The sequence below is a fragment of the Bicyclus anynana genome, chromosome 17 (assembly GCF_947172395.1).
Source record: "Bicyclus anynana chromosome 17, ilBicAnyn1.1, whole genome shotgun sequence".
Classification (NCBI taxonomy): Eukaryota; Metazoa; Arthropoda; class Insecta; order Lepidoptera; family Nymphalidae; genus Bicyclus; species Bicyclus anynana.
Window position 1 is genome coordinate 5,422,617 of NC_069099.1, and position 27,179 is coordinate 5,449,795.

The 27,179-nt window shown below is 38.0% G+C and overlaps 1 protein-coding gene across 5 annotated transcripts in view; it reads right to left on the reverse strand.

The window, feature by feature from the left end:
• Positions 1–27,179, reverse strand: part of LOC112054245 (furin-like protease 2) — a 373,473-nt gene that overhangs the window by 282,136 nt on the left and 64,158 nt on the right. Inside the window, exon 1 of one of the 5 annotated variants that reach the window (XM_052886549.1) lies at positions 12,360–12,804. The exons of 3 other annotated variants lie outside the window; for them this stretch is intronic. The gene's annotated coding sequence lies outside the window, so the exon portion shown is untranslated. Of the gene's footprint in view, positions 1–12,359; positions 12,805–27,179 lie in introns of those variants that run through there. One more of the 5 variants, XM_052886554.1, reaches the window with a different exon arrangement.

The following is a 27,179-nucleotide window of genomic DNA, read 5'->3' on the forward strand; positions in this document are numbered from 1 at the left end:
CCAACAATCACCTACTTATTGTTTGCTATTATACAGTAAGTCAAGTGCCGATGTAATTTACAGGAGTACATCGGGGCAACTTGGGAAAACTTATCCAGTGTAGATGGCAGATTCACATTCAGGTTTATATAGATAACAAGATCTCTAAGACTATTAAATTAGTAAGTAAAATTTAACTAGTTTATATTAGAACCAGCTTTATGTAAATTTGATGGAAATTTAACGATGAAATTAGACAAACAAAGGACAAAATAAAGCAATGCTGACAGAAAACATTTAACTCCCAAAAAATATTATCCAAGAAATGATAGATCACCCGAAGATGTGTTTCAATTGACACTCAAGTAAATGTGTAAAATCAAAGAGTGAACATTTGAATTCAAAGTTCGTAACCAAACCATATCAATTAAACGCTCATTCGCAGGAGAGTTTTTTAACGGACGTTAAAAAGCGTCCAAATATAGTGTAAAGTGAAATGAAGGTCTATTCCCAAAGCATAAAATTGAAAATGCAATACAGCTCGAAAATAGCGTCGTGTTTTAAAAACGTTTTCGTGTGAACACATACTTCGGAATGCATTTTTTGTATTTAAACGCTTTTTTAACTTGCGTTGAAAAAACTATAACGATCACCACCACTCTGTCAAGAGTGTAACAACAAAGAAGAAGAAGAAGAAAAATGCGAATGAGGGCTTAATGCAAACTGATTACTGCACTAGTTTTCAGAAATCTGTATAATTTATGGCAAACACCCAACGTTAGAAGATTTTAATTATAACCAACCTGTTAAGACGAAAGCTCTTAAATAGTTAAGCACCGGGACGTGAGATGTTGCGGTCAAATGCGGGAATTTGGAATTGAAAACATCTAGACCGTAGAGCAACACGAACTAGGTTGCCGTGATACTCGACTTGGGAGCACGTTTGAACCTAATTGAACTATCGCAATCAGAGCACTAACAATAAAGACGGAAGCATACTTATAACACGTCTCAATAACGAAAGAGCTTTTGGACTATGAAGACTCTGGCTTTAAATGATTTCTGAAAACACTCAAGGAGAGAAACTAAAACGATAACATGAAATAACGCGACTTACTTTAAATGCCGTGTACTTTATAGATGCAAAATTGCCCTGCCTGGGGCTTCTATAAAGCCGGGATTGTAAATTTTTACATACAACTAATAAATTAATAGTTACAACTTAACAGCCACAATGTCCTACAAATTGCGTGGTACATTATCTCGTTCCGACGCTATGAAATATTAATTTTCTGGTAACTTAGTTAGCTACCAGAATCAAAAATTTTCGTAAATAAAAAAGTTGATCGTCTCATCGAGATGAAGCTACCCACGAAAAATTAACTTAATGATAATCAGTTGTAAAAAATATTTTACGGATCCCTGACTAATATGTTTCTGGGTGGACCGAAGACATCAAACGGGTTTCGAAGAGCCGCTGGATGGTGGCGGCTCGGGACCGTTGTGTTTGAAAGTCTATGCAAGAAGCCTGTGTCCAGCAGTATAGACGTCCATCAGCGGTTAATGACGGTGATGATATATGTTTCTTATGATTATGCCTACCCTAGTTAAAATTGTTGTGCACGGCACTACTTATTTCTTTTACGTCCGATCTCAATTAAACAAAGACTACCTACCTACTTATAATGTTACTCAGGTTTAGCCTAAAGCCTTCAAAGCTAGAGACTAATGATAAATTCAACTAAAAAAATATATATTTGTGTTCTATATTAATAGTTCCATAGTTCTATATTCGTTATCAACGGCTCACTGCTGAGCTCGAGTCTCCTCTAAGAATGAGAGGGGTTAGGCCAATAGTCTACTACGCTGGCCCAATGCGGATTGGCAGACTTCACCCACGCAGAGAAATAAGAAATTCTCTGGTGTGCCGGTTTCCTCACTATGTTTTCCTTCACCGTTTGAGACACGTGATATTTAATTTCTTAAAATGCACACAACTGAAAAGTTGAAGGTGCATGCCCCGGATCGGATTCGAACCCACACCCTCCGGAATCGGGGGCAGTGGTCATAACCACTGGGCTATCATGGCATAGTTCTATATATGTATATCTTTTACTTTATTTTATTCATTAATTAAAATGTTTAAATGATTTATATGTAGGTACCTACATAGTCAATATTGTATACCATTAGTTTTACTGTCATTTCAGTATAGATCAGTTATGTACCTAAACGGGAAAGCTAAATAATAACATAAAATTTAGTGTAACAAAAAGGTTCATCGTTTTAAAACTATTTATGTTAAGCCCGCGTTAGCGTTCAACAAACAAACGGATGATACTAGTTATCTACTATTACACCACAAACAGAGCAAATACCAGTACTGCAATATCGAATATGATTGTGCATGGTATTGAAATAATTCAATTGCTTACTTTTGTTTGATATTCAAATCGGTGTGTAGATTGCGTTTGAACACGATACCAATAACGGACGAACCGTGTATTTATACAGTGTTGTACAAAAATAACTATTTTGAAATAAAAATAAATAAATTATGTTTGTGAATATTTATAGCTATACTAATAATATTATAAACTATGTTGGTTTGGTTACCTGGGCGGAACGCGAAAATACAGTTTAGAATTATTGTAAAAATATTTTTGAGTTATTGGATGAAAGCTTTTTTTAGGTACCTAGCCCTTGACTACAATCTCAAATGATGGTAAGTGATGATGTAATGCTAATGCTATTTTACATCATTCTAAAGATAAAAGCGGAAAGACGAGCGGAGCATTAGTAAAAAAATGTGGCGTAAAACGAGAAAAAATATTCCTTTTGGGAGCTTTCGTTGCGTGCGCTGTATAAACAGTAGCAATAATAATTCGTGTTCCTCTTTAAAAGTTCTAATAAAAGTACGCGACAATACAAGTTTAACTTTGACTTACTATAAATTTTTCAACGGTAATCAAAGGTGTCTTCGCGTACTAAGCCGCGTACGCTAGTCACACTACTATTATAAAGGCGAAAGATTGTGTAAGTGTGAAACTGTGCAAGTAGACAAGTGATTGTCACTCTTTTACGCTGCAGCTACTTAAGCGATTTGACTAAAATTTTGTATGGAAATAGATTTTACTCTGGATTAAAACATAGGCTACTCTTCATCCCGGAAAAATCCATGGTTCCCGCGGGATTTGTGAAGAACTGAATTTCACGCGGACGAAGTCGCGGGCGTCCGCTAGTGTTAAATAAAGCAGATTGTCTACACTTTATCAACCTATCACACTAGTATTATACAGGAGAAAGTTTGTGTGTAAGTGTGAAAGTGTGTAAGTGTGTAAGTATGTTTGTTCCTCTTTTACGCTGCGGTTACTGAAGCTATTTGGCTGAAATTTTGTATGGAAATAGATTTTACTCTGGATTAAAACATAGGTTACTTTTCATCCCGGAAAAATCTATGGTTCCTTCATCCATGGACTTGTGAAAAACTGAATTCAACGCGGATAAGTCGCGGGCGTCCGCTTGTGTTAAATAAAGCAGATTGTCTACATTAGATTATCAACCTATAGGCTATATTTTGACTTGCATGAAATCACTGACTAAATAAACTAAAACGTCCCCCAATATATTTAACTCAAAATGTCGCTTAAAAGCAGCCACCCGTCCAGCCAACTCAAACAGTTCCAATATTTATGAAGTGCCTCGTTTAATCGATGGGAGAATCACTTGTGTGATCGGATAGGGTTGACGTTGCTTAGCAACGTACCGAACTATCCAATACGACATCTAATGAGACATTCTTATAACTTTAGGGTCTCCGCTATTTTAGGAGACCATCAAATACGGCCTTTTTGGAGAAAATTTCTTCAAGGACCCTTTCAAGTGATCCGCGTAGTTCGGAATGCTACCTTTTAGACAAACTTTGAATATATTTGGAGAGAAGTACAACAATGGAACATTCTTTTTGGATTTCCTTCGTGAAAAGTTTTAACGAGACTCGCGAATAAAAAATGTTTTCGGGTATACAATGTGGTCCCAAACTTTTGTGGCGGATAATTTTTAATCATGCCCATCCACTCCACGAAAGTATTGATCCTCTATAGCTATACACTCCATTCTAAAGGCACCTTTATTTTATTTTTTTAAATAACTCTCTCTTTTACAGTGTCTCTTGGTATCAGACCTTAGTGCAATTATTAGTCTCAAGCAAGCAGATGGTCAATCTAACAGTAAGTAGAAACCCGTCGCCTATAAACAGACTAACCTTAACCCCAAAGTTCTACCCTGTAGGCCCAAAATGCATCTAACGGCACAGCTCGTGTAGCGAAATAGACAAATATTAAAAACAAAATTCAAATCGGTTCAGGCGTCTTCGAGTATTCGGTGGACATATATAAAAAAAAGATTCCGAAGATTTGATAACCTTCTCCTTTTTTTGAAGTCGGTTAAAAAGGGATCCTAGACCAAGTCTGTTTACCATATGGACTGCCAAATCGTTCTTCTATGATCCCATTCTGATTTATTAAGTAAGTTACCTACCGTACCTTTTCCAGATAAGTAAGTTTAAAAAAGACCTGTACTTTCTGTGATTGTGAGTATTAAGCCCAACACGCTGCAAATATAGGTAATAACCAAATGCTTTTATGGTGGAAATTAAGAACACCTTATCGGCAAGAGAATTGCGTGTGGACTAGTTGAACGAACAATTCCTTGCGGCGGTGAACTTACTTATAATCTGTTAAAACATTTGCCTAAAGCTGAAATCGCGTGTCGATAACTGGATTTTTCTATTTAAGTCACTTTCCTAACGAGACTTACAATATGTAAGATTTACCTACCTATAATTTAGTGAGTTATATTGTATGTTTCAATAATTATTAAATGGTAAAAGAACCGAATTAGAAGCGACCATCACCCATCTGTTTATGAGATGAAAAATTAAATCAAATTTAGTAAGTATGTTAAGAAAAATACATTTCGATTAGGTCCTTTTCGATTTTTTTAAAACTCCCGCCCAAACAATTATTAATATTAATTGTTAATAATGGTTAGACCAGGACTTTTCTTACTGAGGGGTGATACGTCGAGTAAACTCCCAATGTCCCCAAATACTTCGGTATTTAGGCCGGTGCATCACAGTAATATAGGTTAATAATAAAATCTCGTAGAGGCTTTTCATCTATTAAACATGGGTGATTGACGTTTCTAATTCTTATCTTAAACTATACCTACAGTAAAGATATAGAATGTAACTACCATATTTATTGCTAGCTCCTGTAAAAACTTTACATTTTTTTTTCTCCACAGTTACAGTTACCATTATTTTTAAAACTACCTATCACAATCCAGAGTTTGAACTTTTTTTCTAATAAATCTATATAGTTAACTACGTCGGCTAACTATAAACGTATGCGTCCACAGATCCGCATCGTACATATCGGACGCATCGCATCAAACGGATTTTAGTATTATTTGTATAGAAACTCATACAAGTGCGTCCACTCATCGGCATCGAACGGATTTTATCTACAGTTAAATTAAAAATCCGTACGATGCGAAGTGATATTTCGCTTATATATATTTAGATAACGATCAACTACGTTAAAAATACATTAATTACAAAAGCATCATCCACGCGATCCTTAACCTTTTAAGCCTTATTAGTATTCACATTGCATACACGGTTTAATTCATAAAACAAATCGATTATTCCGCTTCACGCCCAATTGATTTGGCTTTACGTAACGTGCGTGGCTTCATCTCTTTTGTGTGATTAGTTTGCTAATATCAGTCGGGTTGCTAAATTTGTTTGCATTTATGATTGATGGTCGTTAACTAATTGCCTCACCACATGGACCGAGAGCCTGCTTTAGCCAGACTTAACGAATTTTAGGAAGACTAAAGGTTTTGCAGTCTGTGCTCCTACCATAGATAAGTTGAGTGATGACGTATCCGTCACGCCGTAACGTCAAGTGACACCATGGCTTTAATGTCTAAAGTGCGTCCGGATGTGACTGGCAAAACCAAACTTTGTTATGAAAATCCGGTTGCACGACTGGCAAAATAACTGACCACTGCTATTGTAGTTATAGGTATAAGTAGGCCTTTGTCTGGTCTTTCGAAGGTGCTGGTTTGCGTCTAGATCTCCTAAACGTTTCGCTTTAAAGGATCTACAGTCATTTAGTTAGGCAGAATAGAGTAGTCAAATATGGAGGTTTATTTGGCTTTACGTACGAGTAACGAGAATAGCTTTATCTCTTTAGTGTGATTAGTTTGCTAATATCAGTCGAGTTGCAAAATTTGTTTGCATTTATGACTGATGGTCGTTAACTAACGACCTCGTCACACCAGATTTGCAATTTGTGTTCGACTAATAGTTTTTATGAGCCTTCATCTAAGTAGACTTTTTTGTTTCCATTTTGAAATGCTATCTGCTAATATTTTAGTGTCATTCAAATTCATATATTCTTAGCCCTTATTCGCACGAGAGTTTTTTTAAAGGACGTTAAAAATATAGTAAGTATGAAGTTAAATGAAGGTATATTTCCAACGCCTAAAATTTAAAATGCAACACTGCTTGTTTGCATTCGTTGTATTTGAACGCTTTTTTAACGTTCATTGTAAAAGCTCTCGTGCGAATGAGGGCTTACTTGAAAATCATGTCGAAAATAATCCATTGCTGGCGAAATCCTTATATATACTCGATAGTAAGTATCAAAATAAAATTCTAAAGTAAAACCATCTTCAAAGGTTCCGTTTTTGTAGACTTCGTCAAAGAGGATTTCGTTTTGAGACCATTGCAAAATGAGCTGGATTTTCTCTCTGCAAATACGTGGGTAGTTCTTTACCGAGTAAGACTTACCGCCGATCAATTTAGCGTTCTGGTATGACGCTGGTTGTAACCGTCTGTGGTATGGTCAGAATAAACTTTTTACTTCGTCCAAGTAATGACATGGTGTCCAATGACCCGCATCGTACGTATCGCATCATACGGATTTTACGGTAGATAAAATCCGTTCAATGCGATCCGTACGATGCGGATCAGTGGACGCACTTGTATTACTTTCTATACAAAGAATACTGAAATCCGTTATATGCGATACGTCCGATACGTACAATGCGGATCTGTGGATCATAAACCCGCTTCCAGCTTCGACTGCATCAACGCTCCCACCAAAACCTGGATCCCGATGAGAAATCAATGGCGCCCAAATGGCTTACCATTGTGCGAAATTTTTCCCATTCCCAAAAATGTGATAGTCTATTTTGAAATCTACAATTTTCGCGTAAGTAGCCAAATGTAGCGCAAATTGACTTACTGCGAACAAGGGCAGTGCATCTACGATACAATATTCGGGCCGCAGTCCAAACTGGCGTGCCAATTCTACGACATGGGCCTCCAAATCCCATTAATACCTCGCCCGTAACCGTTAACTCCGAAACTGGAACCACCTTTGGTTGCATTTCAACAATTTTTTCAACTCAAATTGGTATTTTTGATTGCGTACAACTAACTTACAGAAAAGGCCATAATAAAAAAAGAATATCAAAGTACCTAAAATACTAATACAATCTAAAAGTGAAATGTCACTCACTGGACACGAAATATCGTAACCTACTTGACATACAGAGATAAGCAGGGAGGTCAATGGCAGGCGTCCACTGATCCGCATCGTACGGATTCATCGTTTTGGATGCATTGCATCAAACGGATTTTAGTATTCCTTATGTAGAATCATACAAGTGCGTCCACTGATCCGCCTCGTATACGGATCGTAGGGTAAAAAGGTAAGTATTAGAAAAACTAATTGCACGCGGGCGTCCGCTAGTATGTACTAAAGAAGTATAAGTCTATATTACCTCTTACGGTAGTAAAAGTTAACCAAACAAGCAGATGATCAACTTGAGGTCAGTGGTAAACCATCGTCAATAACAGAATAACAACTTCACAAAACATTCGGAGTAAACATCGTAATGTGCCGCCGTCTGTTCATGACCCACTGGGAAGTAGACAGAGACGTGTACGCATATCATACCGCTTTAGTGCCACTGCTTCCTATTTTGTCGATTTAGTCGAGTCAAAGGACTAGTACGAGGCATCACGATTGTTTGCTGGATCAGAGCAGTGTGTGAGCAGACATGGCAGCATTGCTGCAACAATGCGGCAGCGCGCGGAGCATTGGTGGTTGTGCATTAATTACACCGGTCATTAATACCGGAATACGGGAATATACCAAATGCTTCATTCACCTAGTTACCTAAGTCACAATCGTATGCTATTTAATAGCACGTGTGACCTAAATCCGTTCTCAAGTAACTCTTATCCGTGTAAAAGTGGACCATTTAAGTCACGGAAAAGAGTCACTAAATACAGGTTTAGGTCACGCAGTGTTATAAAAAATACTAAGTAATCTATACTAAATTTATAAAGAGGAAAGATTTGGTTGTTTGTTTGAATTGAATAGGCTCTGAAAGTACCCGGGACCCGACCCGCACCGCCTCGTCACTAAGCGTCCACTTGTCGTCGACAGGTGGATCACGGGTGGACGCCGCGTTGTCCACCAGTGAACCTCGCGTGGTCAACGAATTTCCGAGAGTCGATAGGTGGACCACGAGTGGACGCCGCGTTGTTCACCAGTGAACCGCGCGTTGCCAACTCGCAGTTCACGCGAGGCAAGCATGTCAATAGCCTATCATCATGTAATATACCACTCGCAATCCGCGCGTGGACACCTCGCGATCGAGTCGATCCGGTGATGGTACAAAGTTGATGTACTGATCGCATACCCATACAAATCCATATGAAGAATACTAACCACTCGAGGCGAGGCGGTGCGGGTCGGGTCTAATGAGCTACGACCTTCAGAATCCTGCATTATCCCTGATGAACATAGGCTATATTTTATCCCCGAATCCCACGTGGGAACGACGCGGGTGAAAACGCAGGGCGTCTGTTACGTCTGTTACTTATTTATAAACATATTTTACATTCCTATTAGCCCAGTATAATATTTGATGTTTGCTATCAAACACAAATCCCTCTATCTCCAAGACTTAAGTTTTCAAACAATAACTTATGGCTCCGAAATATAATCGCTAAGTAACTACAACTCTAATCGAAAAACTATAGGGTCAAACAGCTTTGTTAGACCCTACAGTTATTACTAATATTATTTCTAAGACTGTGGTAATAAGTTTCGAAGTGGCAGGACGAGGAAGGCAAACGATTATTTATGGTAGCGGACTCTTATTGGAGAATAATTAACATGGCCGAACATTGATTCTATAACTGACTGATTAGTGATTAATCATTATAATCATCATCATCATCATATCAGCCGATGGAAGTCCACTGCTAGACATAGACCGCTTGCAATGACTTCCAAACACAACGGTCACAACACAAACATTGTTCACATATGGGAATCGAACCTAGGACTTTGAATGCAGAACTCGATCGTAAAATTAGTGTATTATAATTATATCAAAATCATCACGATAAAAAAAATATTTATACTAGAATATACTTTTGCAATTATTAACTCACGTATTTATTTTTTACTCAGTAACCAATAATCACGACGCTAGTCAATAAAAACCTTGAACGGATCAATTAACTAGATATTGTAATAAAAATTACATAACACCATCAATAATAATAAACATTGAAACGGCTCGTGCACGTTCAAATCCGTTGTAACACAGCAATTAGTTGAAATAAAAACACTTTTAATACCTCGTAAATTTTTGAAATTACCCATAAGTGTTGTAATAGAATTGCACGTTTAATTTAGTGGTAATGTTGAATTGATCCATTAAAAGCCGATGCCCTGCGGTTTCGCGCACGTAGTTTATGTACCCATAAGAACACGGGGATAAAATATAGATATACAAATTACGGGGATATATAAATTTTGACGGCCTCCGTGGCGCAGTGGTATGCGCGGTGGATTTACAAGACGGAGGTCCTGGGTTCGATCCCCGGCTGGGCCGATTGAGATTTTCTTAATTGGTCTAGGTCTGGCTGGTGGGAGGCCGTGGCTAGTTACCACCCTACCGACAAAGACGTACCGCCAAATTACACCGTTACATTAGTACCGTGAAATTACAAACAAAAAAGAAAAAATTACACCAATAGTCATAATTACCAAATTAAATTAAAAATAAAATAAAGTTACAATTGCAATACAATATACAAAACCCATTTATCGAGGAAGGCTATATTTTATTCCTACTGGAACGGGAACCACGCGGGTGAAACCGCGCGGCGTCAGCTAGTCCATAATATAAAGACAATATATATCTTCTATATTTGGTAAAATAATATGTACAAATCCATTGCCAACAATAATCTACAACCAACATAAATCTACTAATATTAGGTATAAACGCGAAAGTTTGTTTGGATGTTTGTTACTCTTTAACGCCCCAACTACTGCACCGATTTGGCTGAAATTTGGTAATGGAAATAGATTTTACCTACTCTGGATTAACACATAGGCTACTTTTCATCGCGGAGAAATCCATCGTTCCCGAGGAATTTATGAAAATTCCGCTAGTTCAATATAGGATTTAAATTCCTCCGTTCTAGTATTTGACCACAGACTATTTATATCTGACATTGGTGGTTTATAAAGTCACCGAACCACAGTTTAACACTGACATTAAACCGTAAACAATATTGATTTTCTTTTCTTTTTTTTTTCAATGTACGAATTGTAATTTTTACGTAAACCTAAGCAAACGAAATATTACTTTCACTCTCTCTAATGAGCAGGCAATATGGTTTAAATAATAACTAAGTTGTGTAATTATGTAAATGACGAAAACAGTAATATAATCATAAATAATTATTTATTATAAGTACCTACTATATTACTTGTACAGAAAAAAATATTTATCCTCTGACTCTCAGAGGACGATGACGACGAGAAACAAAAGATACTTATAATCAAAATTACTACTTTAAGTTCTGTGTTAATTATTCATTGGTTTACACTGAGAAAGGAACCCGAGCTCTCTTTAAACACACAAGACAGGTCGCCAAACAAAGTAAGTCCGAGCCATTCTGAAACGATACACAAATGTTGTTTAACGGCATTAACAATTCGCCCTCAAGTAAACAAGCCAAAATTCAAAGCCATTTACAGCGGAGCAGGAAACACAAATAGCTAAAATAATTATTTATCCTTCCTTTTGGCTTTTCCGTGTGCAAACACACCGGTTGTGCACACTAAAACATTCAAGTAACATTTATTTAACTTTAAGCCCGTGAAGTGGATAAACCAGGGCTGATATTAATTTAGTGGCGCTAGGGGAAACGTATGCATTACTTGGCAGCGCACCAACCGCGGGTTACCTAACGAAATAATACACCCCACTACGGGTTTGACGCATCTTGATAGCGTAAACTACCCTCAGTACTATCATATTTTTTTAGAATTTTTATATTATTTCCATCAAAATTAAAAAAAATGCAGATAATTTAGGATTGGCTTATCGGATCACGGACAGATTCACAGACAGATAGTTCAAACTTATAAAACCCTCTTTTTTGAAAAGGGGATTTTAAAAAATACGTTATAACGCACCAACCATGGGCCTAACGAAATAATACACCCCACTACGGGTTTGACGCATCTTGACACTGTAAACTTCCCTCAGATTTGTAATCTCGGAACTATTTTATGTTTTTTTATTATTTTATTTAATACACCCACCCTAGGCACCCTAATGATCTGGCTGTTGCACTCAAAACAAGATCCTACACGAAACGCCTAAAAAGAAATACTTTAGCGTCGCCTGAAAAACCTTCTGGGTTAACAAAAATATATATATGTATAAAAAAAAAGAAATTAGGAGTAGATGGTTTGCTGGAATCATGCTCCAACTGCCAACAGCCTCACATCACATCTGATTATAGTTGCAAAACTGATTGCAGATAAAATTAGAACAAAAAAAAATAAAATATTTAAATTTATTTCTTTACGAAACACACGTAATATACATGTTTGTTTGTTCGAACAACAAAAAAAAGAATATTTTTTTTTAAACATGGCGAATTGCCCCATATGTCATCGAACTAAACGTACTCTTAAGACCTATAAGAGTGGGAATTATTCTAATGGTTATTAAGTTCATTTTTAATTCAGATATTAGACTATTGAGATTATAATCAAATAGCAATCCGATAAAAATAATAATTTACTTATTTAATAAAATTTCATTAAGAAAATTTCACCCTCGCGATTTATATATCAGCCTCAACATTTAAGTAATCCTAAACAATTCGAAACATTTTACATTCAAGACACGGAGATAAGAAAAAAAATATATTAAATACAAATTTAAAATAATAATCAAATTAGCAAAAAAAATACCTTTGAAAACACCAGCCCGTCTGTTAGCAACAAATCCAAAATCACCACTACAATAGGCACTGCACACCACAGCACTGAACGACGCGCAGTAAACTAATTTTCCTACATATACATCAAAAACAAAACATATACCAACACAACAAAGTACACGTATTATAATTTAAAAAAAAACAACAACACGCTCGGACGTACGACTAACAAGACGAAACGTCCGTCGAGTTCATTTAATAGAACCACACAATCGCGTAACAACAGTCATAAAACTCGACTGTTCTGACTTCTGAGTTCACTCACGCGCAAGCCGACGCTCTATATAAAAACGGCGCTGAGTTTTTTTTTTTTTAAATCACGTCCCACAACAATCTAAACGTCCGTATGATAGAGACACTAAAGAGCACTATAGAGGAGCCAGCGACGCGCAGTCACGTGCGATTACATTCACTTTTCAACTACATTTATGCGTACACTCATTGACACATACATCGGTAACCAAACCGTGACCTTTGCTGCTGAGGCACGTTCGATCGTTACATAAGCTAAGATGGAAGAGCTGATTTTCTGGATTTTTCGCTTTCACGGATCAAGACCTCAAGACTCAATGGTTCCGGTAAGAGGGCCGGACTAAAAGCCGAGATATCATGGAGTCAAGCTTCCCCGCTGAACAATTGTCGTGCCTCGCAAAGAGTATATAATAAACACGTAGATATGTCACTAGCGTGTCAAAACTGAGGCGAACAATGGTGGCTAATTGTCTTAATTTCATTTAGTCGCATAGTAAACAACGAAAGTTATTTAAACAAGTAATACCTAAATATTGTCTACAACGTCGAGTTGTGTGTACAGGAAGTGTGAAAACTATTATATGTAACAGAATTTTGCATGTGTGCACTGTGTGAAATAGCTAAATTCGGATCACATATTGCGGTGATTTTGTAGGCACGTAACATATCCTATACTAATATTATAAAGCTTAAGAGTTTGTTTGTTTGAACGCGCTAGTCTCAGGAACTACTGGTCCGATTTGAAAAATTATTTCAGTGTTAGATAGCCAATTTATCGAGAAAGGCTATATGCTATATATTATTCCCGTATTCCTACGGGAACAGGAACCACGCGGGTGAAACCTCGCGGCGTCAGCTAGTCTAGTATAAAATATCATTGAATCAATAGCATAAAGGTGAAAGTTTGTGTGTGTTTGTTACTGCTTCACGCGGAAACACTAAACCGATTTGGCAGAGATTTGGAATTGAAATAGACCTTGAACCACACTTTTTTCCGTAAAAATCCATGGTTCTCGCAGGAACTTGTGAAAAACTGAATTGGATGTAGACGAATTCGCGAGCGTCTGCTAGATTATATTTTATTAGGATTTTTAAATTATTTTCATCAAAATCCAAAAACGACGGTAATTTAGTATTGGCTTATCGGATCACAGACAAACACACAGATTCACAGACAGACAAATCAAACTTATAAAACCACTACTATAAGTGGGGGATTAAAAATATATTACGTTTTAATTATAACCATTCTGTAATAAAGCAATTAACAGGTTATCTACAAGACGGAAGTTCTGATATTAAAAACAAAGGCTAACTAGTTCTAGCGCAACTAACAATAATAATTAAATCGACGTAATCTAATACCAACTGCCTCGTTGGTGAAGTTAGTATATGCGGCTTCGGATCTTGAGGCCGTAGGTTCAAGTCCAAGAAACTCTCAATAGTGGCCCGAATGGAAATCGTATAATTATAACCCACTTGTTATAATATACTAGCTGACGCCGCGTGGTTTCACCAGCGTGGTTCCCGTTCCCGTAAGAATACAGGGATAATATATAGCCTATAGCCTTCCTCGATAAATGGGCTATCTAACACTGAAAGAATTTTTCAAATCGGACCAGTAGTTCCAGAGATTAGCGCGTTCAATCAAACAAACAAACTCTTCAGCTTTGTAATATTAGTATAGATAAGCCGATGCCACGTTGTTTCACATCCGTAGTTCCCGTTTCCTTGAGAATACTGGGATAACTTGGACTTGGACTTAAATAAAATAGATCGACTTGGCAAACGCTCTTAATGAATATACGAGTAATATGTATTAACTGTAAGATATATAGAGCCGTGATAGCCCAGTGGATATGACCGGGTTCGAATCCGGTCCGGGGCATCCAACTTTTCAGTTGTGTGAATTTTAAGAAATTAAATATCACGTGGTCTCAAACGGTAAAGGAAAACATCGTGAGGAAACCTGCGTACGTGACATAGTCCGAAATGGACCAAGATCTTAAAAAATAGGTCTGTCTGGCCAGTTTCGAGCACAAGGTTTTTAAGTAAGGTATGCACCATATGTACAAATTCTACAAAATGGAACATTCCTTTTGTAAATTAAGTTTGTAATGAGTCCAAAGGGTAGGCAGCAAATTATTGCATCTATGAAGTTCACGCCACTTGTCTGGCCGTCACAATCTCGTTCTATACGGAGAGACTCCATTTTGCAGCCAGTTGACTCCCAAACAGGTACACAATCGCCAATATCAATTTGTTCGCAACACATAATCAGGAATTGGGCAATCGCCAAGCGCTGCCAAGTGGGGGAACAAATACGGAGACGTGCTGCTATACACAGTACACTACGGCATGCACTATTTCATATCTGCTGTGTGATTTGTTTCGCCAAGCAAACTGTCTTTAGTCAAGTCAAGTCAATTTTCCGTACGTAAAAAGTAGAATGAATGCGGCATGGATGAAATGGCGACAGGTCTCAAGTGTACTGTGTGACCCGCAAATGCCTCTTAGACTTAAGGGTAAAAAATATACAAAACGGTTGTAAGACCTGTCGTGCTGTATGGATCAGAATGTTAGGCGGTGAAAGGGAAGGATAGTAAACGAATGCATGTGAACGAAATGCGTATGTTGAGATGGATGTGTGGTGTGACAAGAATAGATAAAATAAGGAATGAGTATTTAAGAGGAAGTCTGAAGGTGGCGCCAGTGACAGAAAATTTGAGGAGTAGAAGGTTAGCTTGATATGGACATGTAATGCGTAGGGAGGAAAGTCATATTACTAGAAAAATGTTGAATGTGCAAGTGGAAGGACATAAGAGGAGAGGAAGGCCAAAGAAGAGATGGTTGGGTTGTGTGAAAGAGGACATGTGTGTAAAAGGAGTGGATTATGAGTTGACGAGTAATAGAGACGAATGGAAAAGATTGACATATTTTTCCGACCCCACTTAAGTGGGATAAGAGTAAGAAAATAATGAACTATCAAGTGAATTTTCCGTGAGTAGCTTTATCTTGAAAATTCAAAATTCATTTATTTCAAGTAGGCTCACTTTACAAGCACTTTTGAAACGTCAGTTGACTATTTGTAAAGATTCTTCCGGTTCGGAAGGCATGTTCTACTTAGAAGAGCCGGCAAGAAACTCAACAGCACTTTCCATTCCAATTGATTAAATAATTACAATTTCGTATAGTTTTACTTCCTGTGTGAAGGTGGAAGCTGATCCAATGGCCTCTAAGCACCTTTATCATTAAGGAACTCATCAATGTTGTAGTAACCTCTTGATAAGGCGCTCTATTTTTATATATGCAAAAATTCTTGATTCTGGTAGCTAACAGGGTTACTAGGTAATGAAATTTTCTGAGCGTATGAACGAAATAACGTGCCACGAAATTTGTGGGACAATGTGGCTGTGTAAAAAACAACTGGTTAGTAATAATTTTTCATAACTTCGTTATTGGTACTAGTTGGGAAGATGGAAGAAACAAACGACTTCATATTTTTTTTGTAAGCTATACTGCAGTAAAGCGCTAAAGAGCAATTAATAAAAGAAAAAGAAAATGTATAAGAAAATAACATCGAAATTTCAAAATAAACTTAAGCCCCTGTTACACGACAACAGCGATTAAGGGCTCTTTACATCGTAACAACATAATTAGGAAAGTCCATTTAATTGCTTGGTAAACATTTTACTGGACGGACTTTGTTTTATAACAAGGTTTGGTTTATACAGCCTTCATTCGGTTTTATGAGGCCTTATATCGTTCAACATAAAGGATTAAAGTCGTTTCAAATTACATGTAGGTAAACTAAAACTAAAGCTTACTTACTTGTTAATTCAGTGGTAAACCTAAGTGGCTTTTTTTTAAATTCTTTACAAGTTAGCCCTTGACCACAATCTCACCTGATGATAAGTGATGATGCAATCTAAGATGGAAGCGTGCTAATTTTTTAGGCGTAGGATGAAAATCCACACTCCTTTCAGTTTCTACACGACATCTAAAACGGTGGTAACTAGCCACGGCCGATGCCTCCCTTCAGTCAGAACTGAATCAAATAAGGAAACGTCAATCAGCCGAGCCGTGGATCGAAACCAGGACGTTCATCTTATAAATCCACCGCGCATACCACTAAGCCACGGAGACCTTCGGATCATAAGGCTCTGGGTTTGAGTCCTCGGTTGAGGAAAGTAATGATCATTTCTTTTTTTACGGCTCGCATTTGACCACGATCTCATCTGATGGTAAGTGTAGATATTTATAGTCTAAATGGGACACGCTTGCCAATTCACTCTTGTTTTAAAGATACCCTAATCATAAGAATGAGGAAACACAGACTTGGGAAGGGTATTCCCAACCTTAGCCGTGCGTATGAGAAAAGACACAAATCTTTTTGGCCCTAGGGACATCAACGACATACGGATAAAAACTCTCCTGGTCTCTTGCGGTTAACTTTTTAAGACTTTTCAATAAAAATCCTCAGCCCGGAGTTTAGTGTTGTGCCTTTAAAGTCTGTACATTTTGATATGTTTAGTACAGTGGCGTGCATAAGGTTGTCGATCAGGGTATGCACTAGTAAAAAAAAAATAACCAAACTGGGTAAATCTGCATTTAATAAATATTAAGAATAACATATCATAGGGTATGCAGAACTTTAATGCATATATGAAGTGCACGCCACTGGTTTAGTGAAGATTTATAAGGTGGCGAACCACACCAGTGGCGAAGAATGGAGATGAAAGTAAGCCGTCCCAAAGTAAAGGAAATTCATATAGCGTGAAGCAAACTCCGGTTTCTCAAATATCTACATACAGAAGGTACAACAATAAATATGCATGGATTTTTAAAGGTAACCCAGTGGGAATCGGCTTGCATGGGCTCTTCGCCGCTGCTACTCACTTACGCTTCACGCTATCATATATCGACACTTAACATACCTAATAGGTATGCTATTTTCATCAACTCTGCACACCAAACACGTTACGTACCTGGAAATAACAAAAACAGACTTGTTTTATTCATAACGAAATCTAGGTGGCAGCTTATGTGAAAAAATAAATTACTTTTGGGAACTTTAATCAAATTCAAGCCTCAAAGAACTGCGAATAATTCATTATATAAAATGCGGCCTGAGGTGTACTCTTGAATTATGAATGAAGTAGGTACAGAGATTAGAGAATAGATAGAGCCTTAATAGCCCAAGGCTAAAGAGGTCGGACTTATCACCGAAGGTGGTAGTTCGATATTTAATTTCTTAAAATGCACACAACTGAAAATTTGGAGGTGCATGCCCCGGACCGGATTCGAACCCACACCCTCCGAAATCGGAGGCAGAGGTTATATCCACTGGGATATCACGGTCCACTATTGTCGTACCCACACCTAATACAGTAATTCCTGACTAGTTGGAGGGGAATGGGAATATAGGCCATATTTAAAAGATATGGCAAATATTCTTAAAAAAATACGATTAGTCAATGCTCTGTGGCATCAATTTTTTTTTATTAAACGACTATGTTGAAAACGCTTTATCAATTCGATCCCAGACCATCTTTCTGATCCAGGCATTTCTAGATTTTAGATTTTCCGGTATAAGCCCGGGATTTTCATCATCATTATTAAATTATCAGCCTATTTTATCAGGGGATACAGAGCAAGGAGAGAGGATATCAGCGCTTTTTGCATGTCAAGTTAAGTTTAAATTTGTTATTAAGGAAGAGCGAGACCTTCTGACACAGGTTTTTACTTAAAAGAAGGTCTCAGCCACATCAGTGGTAAAACTATAAATATAAAATTTTCATTTCATTTCAATTCTCATTTCATCTCATTTCATTTCGATATGGAGCTTATACTCAACGCGCTGTTTTGTTCTGAGGTGGTGAGTTTAGAGAGGTAGGGTTTAGTTTGAATCTGTAACGATCACTATCGACGGCTCACCGATTCACTGAAGTATAACCCCACGACTCCATTCTGAGAATTTATACTGATAATTTTGAGAAAAAAAACCAGAAATCGAAGTTTCGACGAACCTCCTTTTTATTAGTAGACGATTTAAACATCCTTAAACTTTGCTAGAGATGATAATGGACTGTGCACATTGAACCAGTGCGTTTAACTAAATAAGCTTATACTGATAGTCAACATGTACTGAGATCATAAAAGATTAATATAGGCTATAAAGGTTTTGATGTTCAATAAAATGCATTACTTTGTGTTCTTACGGCCTACTGACCTACTCGTACCAGATCTTCGAGATTGTATTTTATGAGAAACCCTTCACTAAAGATAACAAAATAGGTACTATAGTCTAGCAAGTTCTTTTATGACACTCCCTTGATATGCGGGTGACGGGGGGAAAGACTACGCGGGTGTGAAATCATGCGTGCGGAGAAGTGAGTCGTGGGTTCATTCAAATGGTTAGTGTTACATTTCTAACACATCTGGCAATACAGATAAGATAAAAAAAGTAAACTACACATATCACATTACGCTAAACCATATCAGGCCTCGATGTTCGAAATGAGCGCCAAAGTATCCCAATATGATCGCGATGCGCGGATGCTGGCATTCATTTCATAATTTCGATTGTAAAGTACGCCGCAATGCTTTCAACGGACAGTGCATTAACCCCGTTTTAACTGATGATTCGGATTAGATCACTTGACTAATGTTATGGTAATGCACAGTTGTTTTATTTTATCTCAGTACTGTGAGGTCAACGCAAATTATTGCAAGCGCGCTTATGACAACTGTAATGAGGCGGAAGGTTGCATTTTTCGGACATCTGCAAAGAGCCCTCTACGAGTTTCCTAAGTTGATCCTAGAAGGCAAGATAGCCGGAAAAAGGGCACAAGGACGGCAGAGACGTAAATGGGTGGACGATATTCAAGAGTGGACCAAGAGTAATTACAGCCAGCTGAAAAATATTTCAATCGATCGGAAAAGTTTTCTCCATCTGACCGCTAAACTTCAGTAAGAGGGCACCTGATGATGATGTGAGGTCAGGTGCACTCTCTATTCCCTCATTCTAATAGTCCGATGGGACGGCAGACCGACACGACCTGCGAAAGATCAGGCGCAGGACCAACGGCTTTACGTGCTCTGTGAGGCACGGGGGTGTACCCACACTGCCGACTTCCCAACTCCAAGTTGCTATTAAGATTTCTTGTAAGAAAAATCTCATTAACGTATTTTTTTTGTTGGTCTGACCGGGATTCAACCCTGGACCTCATTGTCCGTAGCTGAACCAGCTAACCACGGGATCAATGAGGCAGTTGTAGGTATATTAACAACCCATATTCGACTTATTGTTGAGCACGAGTCACCTCTCAGAACAGAGGGGTTAGACCACGGAGGCCTAATGCGGATTGGCGGATTTCACACACCTAGAGAATTAAGAAAATTCTTAGATATGCATGCAGGTTTCCTCACGATGTTTTTCCTTCACCGTTAGAGACACGTGATGTTCAATTCCTTAAAATGCACAATACTGAAAAGTTGGAGATGCATGCCCCGGACCTGATTCGAGCCTACGTCCTCCGATTCGAAAACATAAGTCATATCCACTGGAATTTCACGTCTCGTAGGTATATAGTAGGTAGATATATACCTACTAAATACCTATTTTAAAAGGCTGTCAAAGTCTTAATTGATGGGTGTCTGGTTATACAGGCTCATTAAGTTTTATCGTAGGTAGCTATCGAAGTCTCAAGAAGTGGTAGCAGCTATTTATATGTTTGGTTTAACTACAAACTATACCGAACAGTTAAATTTAACTGAACGTTGCGTTACCGCACCTGGCCAATATGTCGCAACAACTGTGCGCAGTTTCGTTAGCTTACAAGTTATATGTTATCAACAGTCTAGGTCTGTTTTAAATCTTGACTGGATTACCCAATCTAAACTGCTATATAAAACTGAGCATTTCTTTATTTAACGAATTTTTCAGTTGAATTCTCAGATTAAAGTGGGGAACATAGGAAGTGATTATTGATGTATTGAAACTCAAAGATTTTGATTTTTTTTTACCACTAGAAATCCACGTTATTTGTGAGTGTTATAGGCTTATCCCCATATTTTCACGGGAACGGGAATTACGCGGGTGATACGGGCAAGGTTTTTGTATAATTCTACCAATAAAAGATATTATGGGATTAAGATATATATTTTTTCATGACTGCCATTACTCTCAGGTCTTTTTTATAACAATCGCATGCCGGGAAAAGCTAGTAGGTTATAATAATAGCACTTATAATAGTTACTTATTATTTATAAAAAATATGTTCGTACAGTATTAAGACGCTGTATTGCTTTTTGATTACACATTTGCGTGATGAAGGGCGCGATGGCGTTGCAATGGCTGAAATAAATTTAGAGAGTGTTTTGCCGTTGATAGAGAAGTAAATAGACCAAGAAATAACATCTTTCACATTTCCTAAGAAAATAGACATTTATTTTAAAATTTGTGCCACACATAACACCTTAACACTATTGTAAATCGCCTTCTTTGAGAAATCAAGACCAAAAATAGTATACGCATCAGGACACCACTATGTCTATTGTCATTGTAATCATAACCTCGAAAAAGGTTTCAGCTCAGAATTGTGCTGAATATACCAGGCAAATATTATTATAATACAGCGCTGATTTTTTAGCTGATACCTTTAACAGAACACTTATGCGTCCACGCGTCTCTGAAAAAACGAGACAAGGTGATTCGCTATTTATTATTTGGTGAAAAATATGTTTCCGTGTAGTGTTTTGGTGTTACAACAACACGCCAATAATTTGTCTATTACTTCTCTGTCTACGTTCGACGGCCTCACCGACGCATGTTTTACGAGTTCCGGTGTTTTCTATAAATCATAGGGATGCCTTTTAGGGCGAAAGCTTGTTATTGCCAGACCTATGTCATTTTATAAAAGCTAAAAGATTAGCAGTTGTTGCGTTCCCTGCCAAAGGTAAGTACATGTTGGTACTACAGGCAATTATGGAGTTGGACTATGGTACATATGGAGTAGGACATTTAGATAAGTGGCAACTGTCTGAATTCTAGATTTAACTAAAATTAATAGCGCCTTACACAGATGACAATAAGACCTCCATAACTATATGACAATGAGCGCCATTAAGACATTAGCGCCGTGTCTACGGGACTTTTTTCGTGGCATCGGGTCTAGACCTAGCAACTACCTTTAGCAGACTCAGAGGTGATTTCAAAAATAAGAAAATTAATGTCGAACAAAGGTTATTATTCACAACATTTGTCAGGACAACTTAATTAACAAATCAAACTGTAACTATAATAAGACCCTAGAATGGCAGAGAATGACCTTGAGTGAAGTCACTCACTTGTGAACGTTGTGTGTAGGGTTAAAAGTACCTTTGACTGTTAACAAACACTCCCCTGTTCCACTCAAGTCACTCTCCCCGCCTAACCCAAGTAACCCATAAAAAATTACACAACAAGAGATGTGGACGGCTCGAACGCCACGAGCACACTGAAGCCGTCCGTACCGCAAGTCGTTGCAACGCGGCGATAACACGACATATCTCGCAAAGAGAAACATACATAATTACTGTCAACTCTTCCAGCTTCGCGACTTGTCGAGCTATGTTGGTGACTTTGGTTCTTCTGCGGATCTCCTCATTTCCGATTCGATCAAGCAGACTCTAAGCACTAGCTATCGCGATTTCTAATGAGGCCCACAGTCAGTGACCAAAATAACTGTACCTACGAGTAATTTTCAAGGAACTTCTCCCTGTATTCCAACCAACTACTCACGCCTTCCATAATTCACACCCCGCGACCCCATTAGTAATATTTAGTGTTATTCTTGTCATGTCACACGCCTGACCTTAAGCGTTGGCGAAGAATATAAATGGCGTTCAATTTTACACTGATCCATTAGACGATCGCATTATGGTGTTAGGGGGCAAATTGCTTCCGAGTCGCCGCACGCGACTGACCCACGCAAGCCTTCAGCCTTTATAACATATTAACTAATGCCGCCATACAGCCTCTATAAAACATGTTTATGTTGACGTCTTAAGGCAATTACAGTGTACCTAAGGGCACGCTCAGAAGGACAACAAGATCATCCTGAACTAGCCTTTTGAAACACCCAAGAGAATATCTTACTTAGCATTGCATGGATTCACCGTGCGGGTGCCAAGTCCATTGTCCATGATATAACCAGACTTTTACAAACCCAAGAGACGAATGTCTTAGCATTGCATGGATTCACCGTGCGGGTGCCAAGTCGATTGTCCATGACATAACCAGACATTTACAGACCCAAGAGACGAATGTCTTAGCATTGCATGGATTCACCGTGCGGCTGCCAAGTCGATTGTCCATGACATAACCAGACATTTACAGACCCAAGAGACGAATGTCTTAGCATTGCATGGATTCACCGTGCGGGCGCCAAGTCCATTGTCGATGACATAACTAGACTTTTACAGACCCAAGAGATGCATATATTATCATTGCATGGATTGACCGTGCGGGTGCCAAGTCGATTGTCCATGACATTACCAGACTACTGCAATCCCAAGAGAGGAATGTCTTGGCATTGCATGGATTCGTCGTATGAGTGCCGGATCCATTGAGTGGCAGAGAAAAAACTCCGAGAGCCCAGGACTTGTGAACCGGGTGTAAGGTTAAGCTATTTCTACTCATTTGATTCTCTGAAAAATGTTGAACAATATACATAAGAGTACACCAGTGGATTCCCGTCAATTGAGAAGACGAAACTTCCAAAAACGAAAAAAAGCCCTTTAAGCGATGGCTTGAAACATACATACCATATATACCATAGGTAGAAAAAACTAGTATCTCTTCGAAATTAGCGCACTATCCTCTTGAACTGTACCACTATATTGTAAACCATAAATCAATAAAAACCATAGACCAATCCAAGAGTCCGGGTCTTTAAACGTTAAACCTTTGTCAAGTTGCTTACTTGCCATGACGTATGTGATCAAATTAAAAACGTAATAAGTGTAAAAAGTAAGACATCAAACGCGTGGTCTCGTGCCATGTACATTACGACCGCGTGTGAAACTCGACGTAATATCACGTCACGCCGCCGTCAGCGAAATTATTTTATAAAATATGTGATACCTACTCGTACCTACTGCGAGATCCGGTGGAATTTGCAACTTAATACATTTCGCCGGCCGCTTGGGACGTGTAAAAATAGAAAGTAGGTACATTCAATTATTTAGACTTCATAAAGAAAAATTTAAACTTGAATAACTTTACGTTTAACGCGCAGGATTCAACGCAGAGATGTTGTCGGTTCAATCCCTATCCACTGAATCATTGCCGTGTACAACAGTAGTCTTAGAACAGACGTTTCGCTTAGAAAATGGGTCAATATTTATTTTTAAATATGAAGATGAAGGCATATTTATTTTAAAAAAATATGCCCCTATACACCCCCATCGCAGATGGAGTAAATGAGGAGTAAATTTCATCTACATCTACACTAGTAGGTACTGGACCGACTGAAAATATAAAGCTACGTTATCAGTGAATAACATATGCTATATGCTATATTTTATCCCTATTATATCCCACGGGAATGGGAAAATTTAAACGGGTGAAACCGCAAGGTTCTGATAGTAGTAATACAGTAAATTTCCATCATGATCGAACCAATAATCGAACGAGGTAAATATACTCGTATACGGCGAATACTAAGTTATTTACCAAATGTATACCAAACCATATTATTTGTACGCCATGTAGTTTAGGAAAACAGAATACCTAACCAAATACCTATCTGTATTACGTCATGGCGAAGAGTAATAAACAGAAACAATATATAACGCTCGGACATAATTAGTTGTACCTGAGAATGATTGTTATTATTTTTTTTGTTAGCCATGTTTTTCATAGTAATAATATTTAATACGGACGCCCGCGACTTCGTCCGCCCTTAGACCTCCCTAATCCGACCCTCTTGGTCGGAATCATCCAGTTAACACATATTAATTTCATCATGATCAAGTGTCACCCGCAATCTTACTTTATGAGAGATTACCTTCAAGATGTCTGAGACGGCGTTATAAATAACCATGTACTCCTAAGACTGTATAGAACTAGTTGTATGATCGTTAATTAAAAACAAATCAATCTAAATCGCTAGAGCCGATGAATACTACATTATATGGATGCTAAAAATATCCCCTATAGTGAGATTCGTCAGGTTTGCTTCATTTAATGTACCTAGTAACTCCCTTCTTAACAGGCGCGAACATGGGACACTCAACTATAAAGTGATAGCCGGTCTCCTCCTCACCACAACCTTGGCATTATGGACCGTCTGTGATTTTCATTATCTTCAGGTGTCTATTGAGCAGACAATGTCCAGTTGTCATGTCTGCTACTAGTGCTGTATTGGATTTGCTATGTTACAGTAGTTGTTTTGTTTTCTTCTTGTCTAATGACTTCAGGAACATTTTCGACTGCTTGTATTTTGTCGAGCTGTTCCATCGTATATTCGACTCTCTTTCTGTGATTCCTTCAATAACCCTCTTTGTAATTGTGCATGAAATGGGTAGGCAGGGCTCCAGCCCTAGGAAGCAAGGCGTACAGATAGTTGTTAAGAAATATACAGAAAAACTTAAAAGACTCCTCTCAGAATGAGAGGGGTTAAGCCTATAGTCCACCACGCTGGCCTAATGCGGATTGGCAGACTTCACACACGCAGAGAATTAAGAAAATTCTCTGGTATGCAGGTTTCCTCACGATGTTTTTCCTTTACCGTTTGAGACACGTGATATTTAATTTCTTAAAATGCACATAACTGAAAAGTTGGAGGTGCATGCCCCGGACGGGATTCGAACCCACACCCTCCAGAATCGGAGGTAGAGATCCACTGTATATCCACTGGGCCATCACGGCTCTAATATATAGGTAATTTGGGTATGAAGGTAATTTGTTTCAAGTACATGGTTCTAGTTATCTTGTAATATGAATGCTTCATTATATGGATGCTTGTCAAGGCGAACAGTTAGTTATCCAGCTAGCGGAGGCGGGTATCTGTGACGTCTGAAGACAGAACGCGATTGTTTAATCTCCTAACTCACCCGCTGGCACGGTTCCGCGGAGTCTCGCGCAGAATTCACAATATAAAAGGATATTTGCAGCGAGTTGGAAGCGTCTAGAATTCCTGCTATAACTATGCTTTAACTTGCATAGTTTCTTTGTTGCTTTGTCAAAATTTTCATAATTTTTTTAGCCACACTAAATTTGCAGCAAATTCTAACAGTGGACATCCGAAGCTGCTCTAGTAGGATCTTACTTGGCTGTACATGAAAACAAAAAGAACAGAGTCTAGCATTTTAAAGAGCTTTTTAACTCCACACCCGGTTGACAAGTCCCGGACTTTTCTCGGAGTTTTTCTCTCAGCCGCAGAATGGACCCAGCATCCGCATGGAATGCTAAGATATTCTCCTTCTGACTTTGAGGTGGTTCACAGACACACGTACAAACTGTGGAGATGTTGAGGTTAATTTCAGCAAAAAACCATTTACGATCCCCTGTACGTCTTTACTCGTTAGTGTCAAAATTATTGAAAAAGTGTAACCGACCGTACCCGACTATTTTCATGATCATATACACAAGATTTTACATACAAACAGTCGAAATTTCATCCACTATTTTGCATCCCCTCATGTTGTTTATTACAATAGGTATAAAGCAACTTATGCCTTTCTTCAATGTATAGGTATCAATACCATCAATCTCTATACAATACTAAAATCGAAATTGCATCAAGTCTAGACTTAAAAACGGAGCAGACAGAGATACTTTTGCATTTGCAAGTATTGCATTCAGCGTTTTGTCAATAGAACCAAATATGCGTCAAACTTTTCGAATTTTTGGAATTTTCTTCCATCCCCATTTTTGGCACCACGGTAAGGGTAAAGTTAAGCAATATCGATTCACAAAATACTAGTTCAATTCAATCACAAAATTCGATACTCAAAGTCAAAGCATTCCGCAGTGTAACCTGAATTTCAAGCCAACCCATCTCATGTAACGTGACAGAATAACAAGCAGCAATTTCGATACGTGCCGCGTGGCTCTAGATTAAGGTGAACTCTCACAGTACACGACAGACATGGGAAATATTTTGAAACAAAATATTTCCTATGTCGGTTCCCATAAATTAATTAAAAATCATTATTATTACCCCTCAACAACAAAGAGAGATGCTATGGTGATAAAATTGTAATTATACAATTAAAAATATCTAAATTTGGTCAAGAGTTGTATAATTACGTTTACTTTTTTTTTTTTTTTTATTCTTTACAAGTTAACTAACTTGTAAAGAATAAAAAAAAAAAAAAAAAAATTACTCACATCTCCTTGTGGCACTGCTGAACCATAATAATCACCATAATCATCGATTACTGTTTACCAGAAAAGCTGCATTGACATGCCACAGGAAAATAAAACAAGCAGGGCACGAGGCCGTCTAAATAAATAGATACATAAAGGCGCTACCTACCCAAATTATAT